This window comes from Musca autumnalis, unplaced genomic scaffold, assembly GCF_047663935.1.
Source record: "Musca autumnalis isolate F117 unplaced genomic scaffold, ASM4766393v1 scaffold_2, whole genome shotgun sequence".
Lineage (NCBI taxonomy): Eukaryota > Metazoa > Arthropoda > Insecta > Diptera > Muscidae > Musca > Musca autumnalis.
Genome location: NW_027411755.1, coordinates 263,141,688 through 263,153,819, shown reverse-complemented (window position 1 = coordinate 263,153,819; position 12,132 = coordinate 263,141,688). Strand labels below are relative to the sequence as shown.

The 12,132-nt window shown below is 34.8% G+C and overlaps 1 protein-coding gene across 1 annotated transcript in view; it reads right to left on the bottom strand.

The window, feature by feature from the left end:
• Window positions 1-4,924: 4,924 nt before the first annotated feature.
• LOC141391986 (uncharacterized) overlaps window positions 4,925-12,132 on the bottom strand; it is a 281,204-nt gene continuing 273,996 nt past the window's right edge. The window contains exons 6-7 of the mRNA XM_073964809.1: window positions 5,129-5,188; window positions 4,925-5,056 (exon numbers count right to left, since the gene is read on the bottom strand). The gene's annotated coding sequence lies outside the window, so the exon portion shown is untranslated. The remainder of the gene's footprint in view (window positions 5,057-5,128; window positions 5,189-12,132) is intronic.

Sequence of the window (12,132 nt, the reverse complement as noted above, 5' to 3'; positions counted from 1 at the left end):
TTGTCAGGTTGACACGTTTTTCTTATCCTGTTACTACTTTATTCAAATATATGGCTTGAAAAATTTACGTTTTGCCTCAGAAACCTGCCAGTGGGCCCATAGTGCAATGTGTAAACACTTCTGTGTGAAAAACTACAGAAAACAGTGTGACATACCAAATGTCCACAACAGGAACAGAGTTGTAGATATCTGAGTCCAATACACAATTGGCCAGAGGGTTATCAGAATCTTTGAAAGTTACATTACTTGAGAAGATTGTTCTTCATGTTAGAGTTTTATTTTCTTTAACTTTCCTCAGTTTATTTATTTCAAAAAATAAATATAAAGATTAGAAATTCGTAAATGTAAGAGTATTACTTTAGCTTTATGTGGCTTGAATGTATAATCCCACAAAAAAATATTTGTTTGAATTATTTGCTACATATGAAATTGATTAGTGATGAGTGATTGACTGACGACCGAAGCTATGATCACAAAATTTTGTACCTGCGTCACTTTTGTTAGCAAAGTCTGACATAAAAGTTTCAAGTTTAAATACTCTGCTTTTGTACCTGTGGAAATCAATAAGAGTCAAAGAGTAACAACCCAGCGACCATTTAATCGTTGCAACTCGACACGTTTAAGTATGCTGATCCCGGTATATCGCCGCACATCTCGCAGTTCATGCGATATTATTATTCGCCGGCAACGCATATAAGTACTAGTATATCTTTCAACATTTGTGAGATTGCTGAAAATAGTCAATTTTCGGACAGATACATGAATGAGTATCTCTCCTGACGTGTCTGGGTGAGGGAAGCCTGCCCACTAGATCGTAGCAGGGTACCAAAAGGAGACACCCTGTTGCGGTCATCAGATCGGTATTCTGGCATGTTACCGCTAACATTTGCAAACTACACTGGTGCCTCTGACCGGCCTATTGCTTTATAAGAGGTCAACAAGGTTTCTTTAGTAGCACCTTGCACGGATGGTGGAAGTTAGTGGTCGGAATCAAAACACCATCGACCAATATGTTCAGGGGAGCCTCATTTCAGCTGTCCAGGTGGTGAACAGTGTGATAGTGGATTTAGCGGCGGATATTTTAATATTCCTCAGATGAAAGAACAACATTAAGTCAACTTCACCTTTTTCAGATGTAATTCGAATTATTTTAGTTGTAAATCGAGAATTCTATTTGTAATTCGTAACATTTAATTTGTAATTGGAATTATTCCAATTGAATTTTGAATTATTCCATTTGTATTTCGAATTATTCCATTTGTATTTCGAGTGATTTCATTTGTAATTTCAAATAAAATAGTTCGAATTACATATGAAATGTTACGAATTACATATGAAAAAGTGTAGACTCCTACCCCCTAATTTTTTCCATTTGATCCAAAAACTTTATATAAGAAATTTTCTGGCGATCGGTTAACGTTAATCTGTGCCAACATAGCGATTTTCGTTTCCATAGTAATTTGTGCATTTTCACGAAAAGTCTCTAAAGGCTGCAATTATGGTTCTATCGATGAAACACTTTACTAGTTCACTGTTGTTATCAAAAACGATTGCTACAAAAAACTTGTGAAAATCGGATCGGCTTTGGATATAGCCCCATAATTTTTGTTTTTTTTTCATGGTCATCATATATGGAGAACTGATCAAATTTCTACATATGTGAGCACATTTGAAGTCTCGTATTTTTCTGTTATTGCATTATTAGTGAAAACTTGAATAGCCCCATTTATGGTATCCTTACCACATTACTTAACATCCTTACCTTTTTGGTTACATGGTTAAAGCGGCGCTTAAATAATTGTATGGGACAAATATAAAAATGTATAAAAAATCAACATGATTACTTCATAATGATTAAATCCAAACAAACATGTTATGTCTAATCTTTATAACATCTACAAAAAATTTAAACGTGTTCTGGATTTCAAATTCGATTTTTGAATTATTCGTCAATGCGGCACAGTCTTGTAATAAGTTTGTATCGCAATGAAACATTTTCCCAATGGCATATCATAAATGTTGCTTTTATTATATAATTTTATTATGTCATAATTTAATACAAACTAATGGCATCTATAGCCATCGGTACCATTCCAAAGCTGAATCTCAAAGTATTGAAACTAATATCTTCATTCATTTTTAGGGTGTGTTTTCAAATATTATTTTGACTGCCCTCCATTGTTTCAATTACAACGTTTGAACATTATGTTATTGTTGCAATTCCTAATTATGATACGTATTGCCTTGGCCACCTCGACCTTGAGTTGAATATTACGAGAAATAGAAAAGTAAATAAGGTGCGACCGCTAAGAGGTTAAATAAATAGTGTATTTTGAACAAAGGGAGATTGAACCGTGGATGACCATTAATCTTATTTTCAATGAGACTAACCTGCTGAAATTAATTAGCAGCACTCATCATTCAATTCATCAGAGTTTATCGAATATACGTATGAATGAATATCGGACATGAATACAATTGCTGTTAGTTACAGTTATCAGTGAGTGTTTTGGTCCGTACACGAAGGGGCAAGAATCTACAAGTTTTCACAATGATATCAGTTTTCCTTTATGAATTTGGAAACTTACCGCCTTGCTCGCTAAAGGTCGTGGGTTCGATTCCCCGGCCAGGCAACATCAAAACATTTTTCAACGGTGGCAAAATACCCCTCAGTAATGTTGGCGACATTTCCTGAGTATTTCAGCCTTGTAAAACTTCTCTACAAGTGGTGTCGTAGACACGCCGTTCGGATTCGGCGATAAGCAGTAGGTCCCATATCATTGAGCTAATATGAATCGGGGTGCACTCATTGATATGAGAGAAGTCTCCCTTGTCCCGTATGGGATGTTTGTGGAACAATTTTTATTATTATAAATAGGTATAAAATAAATATGAAACACCTACTCACATGTACATGTTGGAATTCCCGCCTTTGTAGGAACAAACTGAATACTCTTCATTCATTGTTAAATTATTCAATTCATGTTAAATTATTTTTTTTAAGTAGCAGGCCTTTACAAAAGGGAATTTTCGGAACTTCAGAGGCCCATACCTCAGGAAATATGGAATCCCCCATATTTCCCGAGGTATGTTGCTTTTGTTGGGTGTTGGTTGAACCTTGATTTAAAATATTTTTTACAATAGTTTTTTTTGTTGCTTAATTTTTGTTATTTTGGAAAACTTTCATTGATTTGGTTTTGGCTTAGATTTCTCTTAATATCGTAAAAAGTAGTGTAGATTGCTTTGGTACTTTCAAAAATTGGTAAAGAGGTACTTGGGTGGGAGTGGTGGGAGTGGTGGGTGTTTTTTCCTTTTTTTGTTTTTGAAGAATAAATTAGTTTGATTGCATTTTTATACCCTGCACCATAGGATGGGGGTATATTAAGTTTGTCATTCCGTTTGTAACTACTCGAAATAATCATTGTAGACCCCACAAATTATATATTCTTGATCAGCGTGCAATTCTACATCGATATAGCCATGTCCATCTGAACGGATTGACTTAGGTGGATGAAATTTTGGGAAAATCTATTATATGTACGTAGGACTTTTGGTATTGAATGCGGGCTATGTAGGTCCACGCTTTCGAATAACCCCCATACAAAATGACGTGACGCGTCGTCATTTTAAGGAATTTTTACGATATTTGTCCCATTTTACCACCGAATTGGTTGTAATTTGGTATTTTGTGTCTCCAGAGGCCAAAAAAACATTCCTACCAAAGTTGGTTTATATAGGTTCACGTTTTGGTATAGCCCCCACATAAAGTACGCGTCATTTTTAAATATTTTGAATGTATTAGTCCCATTTGACAACAGAATCGGCTGTAACTTTGTATTTTGTGTTTCTAGAGGCTAAAAAACATTTCTACCATAAAATGTTTATATAGGTCCACGTTTTGATATAGCCCCCATAGGACGATATCTACCGATTTTCGGTATTTGGAAGGTTTTGTCCTCATTATCACATCGAGATGCCTGAAATTTGGTATTTAGTCTTCGTTGGGGGTATACAACTTTCCCCCAGAAATTTGTAGGTATAGGTCCACGCCATCATATAGCTTCCATAGAACGGTACCTTCCGATTTTCGGTATTTTGAATGTTGTGGCCTCATTAATCCACCAAAATGGCTGAAATTTGTGGTGGAGGGTATAAAAAGTTCGGCCCGATCGAACTTAAAGCTTTTCTTACTTGAGTTCTTAGTTTGTTTTTGTTGTGTTGATTAAATCCAGTGGTATGACAACGACTTATCGTTGCTGGGTCCCAGGGTAGTTGATAATGACGGTTTTTCTTCGCTTTCAATTTCATCGGGTATTACATAGTCATAATATTCGGTATAATTATAATTAATGTTTCGTGTGGCTGGAGAGATTGATTTTTTACGACGATGTGTTGTGCCCCTAGCTGCCGGTGAACGAAAAAGAAACCGGATACACATTAGACGACCGGTTCATAGGCAAAATTAGCAACAAATTGCAACACGACCCATAGTGAAATATAAAAAACGACACTGGTAGGGGCTATAGCGATCTTTAGGGTAGTAAAGTCGATAAATGTGTAAAAGGGAAAAACTTGTTGCTGGTAGCGGCCATATAAAAGCCATAACGGGGCGAAAATCGGCTTAGAAGTTATTGGTGTATGTGATAAATTAAATTATTAAATTATCTAAACTCCCCCATTAAAACAAAGATGTAAAAGTGGAACGCCATTAAATTTTGATTTAATTGATTTTTATTTGGTTATTTTTTTTGGTTTTGTTGTTTCATATGCATGCGTTTTTGCATATTCAAAATCGTAAGTGAGGTTTTATGAATATATAGAAATGTTTCGTTTTTGAATGTTGGTTTTCCTTTATTATAAGATAACGCCAAAACTAAGAAAACAACACCACCGATACAATACTGGCCCCTCCTATTATCTACAGGAAGGAGGACAGCCGCTTTATTGGAAGATTGGTCCAAAACCATCCAAAAATTTGGGAAATACCCGGCATAGTCTGTAGCGATTGCAGACAGTAATCTTGATCCCGGTTTGTACCACAACAGTCGGAAAAAAACTGAAAGTAAAGGAAATTACAATTTGATAAGTACCAGGAAACGAGGTAAAGGTTGAATTGATTGATACCTACCATTTGTTTTTACATCCGTCCGCGAAATTGGCTGCACCTGCCTTACTGAACTAGAGCCTTCTGAAAGTAAAGAAAGAAAACAGTAAATATTAATGACGTATATCGTTAAAATAGTCAGGCTTAATACCATAGTCGTTGTTTTAATATTTTATTAAAACAACTTTAATTTATTAGTGGGAAAAATTTGGCGATGTTTACCAAGAGGTAAGGCAGGAAAGACTATAGTTTCAGATCTCGCCACAGATCTTCATCAATTGACACTTGGGTATAAAAAGTTTCATGTTGAAAAACAAAAAAAAAAAGGGAATTGATGAAAATCTGTGGCGAGATTTGAAACTATATTCTTCCCTGCCTTACCCCTTGGTAAAAATCGCCAAATTTTCTTACTAATAAATTAAAGTTGTTTTAATAAAATGTTAAAACAACGACTATGGGATTAAGCCTGACTAATTTGAAAAACAAAATAAAAGTCGTCATCCCAAATAAAAAACGCCAACCGTCCTATTTATCAAAATATCTATCTATATATATAAAAGAGCTTAGTGATAAGTGAGTGAGTGAGTGAGTGAGTGACATGTATATCATCGCCCAGACGAAACCGCTGAAGCTAGAAAGCTGAAATTTTGACTGTGGGTTGCTGTCGGTGGGTAGGTGTGAGATAAGGCTGGGTTTTTGGAAATTCGACCTAGAAGGGTACGAAATGTACTAAAAGGTACTAAATATGGTACCCATTGTATTAGGCAAACGGCAAGAGCTAGAGTTCTGAAATTTGGAATGGATATCACTGATGGATAGTTAGAAAGATATACCGAAGGGTTTTTGGAAATTCGATCTCTAAGTGTACGAAAAGTACTAAATTTAGTACCAATTGTATATTTTGAACGGATTTAGCTAGAAACTTGGAGTTTGGTATGGAAATGAAGGTTGGGAAGTGGTGTTTTTAAAAAAAGAAATGGTTTATGAAATTAGTACTCATGTGTACGAAAAGTACTAAATGGAACTAAATTTAGTACAATTTGGGTTTGGGTGAAAGGTTAGAGCTGGAAACCTGAAATTTGGAATTAAGATTACTGACGAAGTATTGGATTGAGATATGGGGGTAGTTTTGGAAATTCGTACTTATGTATACGAAAAGTACTAAATGGTACTAAATTTAGTACAACTTGGATTTGGGTGATCGGAAAGAGCTAGAAACCTGAAATTTGGAATTAAGGTTACTGTTGGAGTGTAGGATTGAGGTAGTTTTGAACATTCGTACTTAAGGGTACGAAAAGTACTAAATTTGGTACAATTTAGATTTAGATGAACGGATAGTGCTAGAATCCTGAAATTTGGAATTAAGATTACTGACGGAGTATTGGATTGAGATATGGGGGTAGTTTTGGAAATTCGTACTTATGTATACGAAAAGTAATAAATGGTACTAAATTTAGTACAACTTGGATTTGGGTGATCGGAAAGAGCTAGAAACCTGAAATTTGGAATTAAGGTTACTGTTGGAGTGTAGGATTGAGGCAGTTTTGAACATTCGTACTTAAGGGTACGAAAAGTACTAAATTTGGTACAATTTAGATTTAGATGAACGGATAGTGCTTGAATCCTGAAATTTGGAATTAAGATTACTGACGGAGTATTGGATTGAGATATGGGGGTAGTTTTGGAAATTCGTACTTATGTATACGAAAAGTACTAAATGGTACTAAATTTAGTACAACTTGGATTTGGGTGAACGGATAGAGGTAGAAACCTGAAATTTGGAATACTGTTGGAGTGAGGGATTGAGGTAGTTTTGGAAATTCGTACTTAAGGGTACGAAAAGTACTAAATTTGGTACAATCTAGATTTAGATGAACGGATAGTGCTGGAAACCTGAAATTTGGAATTAAGATTACTGTTGGAGTGTAGGATTGAGGTAGTTTTGGAAATTCTTACTTATGGGTACAGAAAGTACTAAATTTGGTACAATAAGGAAGTGATTGAACGGATAGGCCTGGAAACCTGAAATTTGGAGTTAAGGTTACTGTTGGAGTGTAGGATTGAAGAAGATTTGGAAAATCGTAATTATGGGTACGAAAAGTACTAAATGGTACTAAATTTGGTACAATTAGGAAGTGATTGAACGGGTAGGCCTGGAAGCCAGAAATTTGAAATTAAGGTTATTGTTCGAGTGTAGGATTAAGGAAGTTTTGAAAATTAGTACTTATGGGTACTGAAAGTTTTAAGTGGTACTAAATTTTTTGCAATTTCGAGAGCTGAAATACTGAAATTAAAATTACTCTGGGACTGTAGGATTGAGGCAATTTTGGAAATTCGTACTTATGGGTACGAAAAGTACAAAATGGTACTAAATTTGGTACAATTTAGATTTGGATGAACGGACACAGCTGGAATCCTGAAATTTGGAATTAAGATTACTGTTGGATTGTAAGATTGAGGTAGTTTTGGAAATTCGTACTTATGGGTACAGAAAATACTAAATGGTACTAAATTTGGTACAATTAGGAAGTGATTGAACGGATTGGCCTGCAAACCTGAAATTTGGAGTTAAGGTTACTGTTGGAGTGTAGGATTGAAGAAGATTTGGAAATTCGTAATTATGGGTACGAAAAGTACTAAATGACTCCACATTTCATACAATTAAATTTGGGTGAACGGATAGCGCTGGAATTCTGAAATTTAGAATTACAATTACAGTTGCAGTGTAACTTATGGGTACGAAAAGTATTAAATTTCGTACAATTTAGACTTAGTTGAACGTTTAGAGCTGGAATCCTGATATTAGGAATTTAAATTACTGATAAAATGAAGAATTGAGGGAGTTTTGAAAAATCGTACTTATGGGTACGAACAGAAACTGCTGGAATCCTGAGATTTGAAATTAAGATTTTTGTTGTTATTGTGTATAATCGTCAGTGAAGGGTTGAGGGATGTGGTTGTCAAAAATACGTATCATGGTACTCAATTTGTTGTTGGGTGTAGGGACAGAGCTGGAATCTGTATTTTTAGAGTTAGGGTGAGTATTGGTGTGTAACGTTGGTATATTTACGAAAAGTACTAAAGAAGTCTAAATGTTGTATCGGGTGTAGGATCGGGTGGAATTCTAAAATTTGTTCTTAGAGTCACTGTTGGTATGCGGGGCTAAGATATGGAGATGGTTTTTGAAATGCATTCTATAAAAAGTACTAAATGGTACAGAATTTGATATAATTTGTTATTGTGTAAAGGGGTTAGCAGGAATTTTTCAAATTTTAGGAGGAGGTTTCGCAAATTACCAATACTGAAATACATTTTTATATCACAAATTCCGAAACTATCACATGTTCGGTTGGGAAACGTGGCTACCATTTTTAAACTACCCATACCGTTGTAGTGAAACGTGAACTGAAATTTAAAATATTGACGTGTAGGATGCGATACGGTATTTCCTTTTTTAAATTCGATCTAAAGGTGTACGAACAGTATTTAAATGAAATTAAACATCAATTAAAATAGTTATTGGTACATCAAAATTTTAAGTGTTTACCATTTTCATATTAAATATTGTTTATTTGTATTTCTTCCCTTTCCGCATACGAAGTAGCGGGCATTTTGCTAGTTGTCTTATAAAACAGTATAAACCGAAAAATATTTATTTTAGCCCATTTTCGCACTTTGCCGTTTTCGACACCAAAAACAAGTCTTTTCGCAATATTCACCCATATATATAATCCGAATCTCGATTAAATGTTTAAACTCTTCCGATTATGGTAAACTTGGTGCTGCATCGTTAACAAAAAATGGTAAATTGGTGCCCAATGTTCATTGAATACTTTCTCATCGGCATGATGTTCGATGAGATATTGTACAAATTCATTAAATGTGGGTCCTTTGGGTTTTACTGCTGTCATGGGTTCTTTGCGAAACCGTTTGATAATACGATTGGCCAACCATTTGTAATATGCATTTTTGCCACCTTTCAATTAATTGCGATATCCAGAGACAATTCGTTCGAAGGGATCACGAGCAAACAGAAATGACAAGTTGGTCCTGTACGAGTAGATAGGGTCGTGGAAACGTTGCCTAGCTTAAATCTATCGTTGGTGGAATAAAGATGAAATATCAGAAATACCACCGCATATCGGTGTAGAGCATAAAAACTACATTGAAATACCATGTCATTTTTTCTCTATCGCGAAAAAAGTTTTCGCGCCAAATGCATTGAAGTTCAGTAATGCATTATCTTGTTTTATTTGTTACTAGCAAAATGCCCGCTACTTCGTATGCGGAAAGGGAAGAAATACAAATAAACAATATTTAATATGAAAATGGTAAACACTTAAAATTTTGATGTACCAATAACTATTTTAATTGATGTTTAATTTCATTTAAATACTGTTCGTACACCTTTAGATCGAATTTAAAAAAGGAAATACCGTATCGCATCCTACACGTCAATATTTTAAATTTCAGTTCACGTTTCACTACAACGGTATGGGTAGTTTAAAAATGGTAGCCACGTTTCCCAACCGAACATGTGATAGTTTCGGAATTTGTGATATAAAAATGTATTTCAGTATTGGTAATTTGCGAAACCTCCTCCTAAAATTTGAAAAATTCCTGCTAACCCCTTTACACAATAACAAATTATATCAAATTCTGTACCATTTAGTACTTTTTATAGAATGCATTTCAAAAACCATCTCCATATCTTAGCCCCGCATACCAACAGTGACTCTAAGAACAAATTTTAGAATTCCACCCGATCCTACACCCGATACAACATTTAGACTTCTTTAGTACTTTTCGTAAATATACCAACGTTACACACCAATACTCACCCTAACTCTAAAAATACAGATTCCAGCTCTGTCCCTACACCCAACAACAAATTGAGTACCATGATACGTATTTTTGACAACCACATCCCTCAACCCTTCACTGACGATTATACACAATAACAACAAAAATCTTAATTTCAAATCTCAGGATTCCAGCAGTTTCTGTTCGTACCCATAAGTACGATTTTTCAAAACTCCCTCAATTCTTCATTTTATCAGTAATTTAAATTCCTAATATCAGGATTCCAGCTCTAAACGTTCAACTAAGTCTAAATTGTACGAAATTTAATACTTTTCGTACCCATAAGTTACACTGCAACTGTAATTGTAATTCTAAATTTCAGAATTCCAGCGCTATCCGTTCACCCAAATTTAATTGTATGAAATGTGGAGTCATTTAGTACTTTTCGTACCCATAATTACGAATTTCCAAATCTTCTTCAATCCTACACTCCAACAGTAACCTTAACTCCAAATTTCAGGTTTGCAGGCCAATCCGTTCAATCACTTCCTAATTGTACCAAATTTAGTACCATTTAGTATTTTCTGTACCCATAAGTACGAATTTCCAAAACTACCTCAATCTTACAATCCAACAGTAATCTTAATTCCAAATTTCAGGATTCCAGCTGTGTCCGTTCATCCAAATCTAAATTGTACCAAATTTAGTACCATTTTGTACTTTTCGTACCCATAAGTACGAATTTCCAAAATTGCCTCAATCCTACAGTCCCAGAGTAATTTTAATTTCAGTATTTCAGCTCTCGAAATTGCAAAAAATTTAGTACCACTTAAAACTTTCAGTACCCATAAGTACTAATTTTCAAAACTTCCTTAATCCTACACTCGAACAATAACCTTAATTTCAAATTTCTGGCTTCCAGGCCTACCCGTTCAATCACTTCCTAATTGTACCAAATTTAGTACCATTTAGTACTTTTCGTACCCATAATTACGATTTTCCAAATCTTCTTCAATCCTACACTCCAACAGTAACCTTAACTCCAAATTTCAGGTTTCCAGGCCTATCCGTTCAATCACTTCCTTATTGTACCAAATTTAGTACTTTCTGTACCCATAAGTAAGAATTTCCAAAACTACCTCAATCCTACACTCCAACAGTAATCTTAATTCCAAATTTCAGGTTTCCAGCACTATCCGTTCATCTAAATCTAGATTGTACCAAATTTAGTACTTTTCGTACCCTTAAGTACGAATTTCCAAAACTACCTCAATCCCTCACTCCAACAGTATTCCAAATTTCAGGTTTCTACCTCTATCCGTTCACCCAAATCCAAGTTGTACTAAATTTAGTACCATTTAGTACTTTTCGTATACATAAGTACGAATTTCCAAAACTACCCCCATATCTCAATCCAATACTCCGTCAGTAATCTTAATTCCAAATTTCAGGATTCAAGCACTATCCGTTCATCTAAATCTAAATTGTACCAAATTTAGTACTTTTCGTACCCTTAAGTACGAATGTTCAAAACTGCCTCAATCCTACACTCCAACAGTAACCTTAATTCCAAATTTCAGGTTTCTAGCTCTTTCCGATCACCCAAATCCAAGTTGTACTAAATTTAGTACCATTTATTACTTTTCGTATACATAAGTACGAATTTCCAAAACTACCCCCATATCTCAATCCAATACTCCGTCAGTAATCTTAATTCCAAATTTCAGGATTCTAGCACTATCCGTTCATCTAAATCTAAATTGTACCAAATTTAGTACTTTTCGTACCCTTAAGTACGAATGTTCAAAACTACCTCAATCCTACACTCCAACAGTAACCTTAATTCCAAATTTCAGGTTTCTAGCTCTTTCCGATCACCCAAATCCAAGTTGTACTAAATTTAGTACCATTTAGTACTTTTCGTATACATAAGTACGAATTTCCAAAACTACCCCCATATCTCAATCCAATACTTCGTCAGTAATCTTAATTCCAAATTTCAGGTTTCCAGCTCTAACCTTTCACCCAAACCCAAATTGTACTAAATTTAGTTCCATTTAGTACTTTTCGTACACATGAGTACTAATTTCATAAACCATTTCTTTTTTTAAAAACACCACTTCCCAACCTTCATTTCCATACCAAACTCCAAGTTTCTAGCTAAATCCGTTCAAAATATACAATTGGTACTAAATTTAGTACTTTTCGTACACTTAGAGATCGAA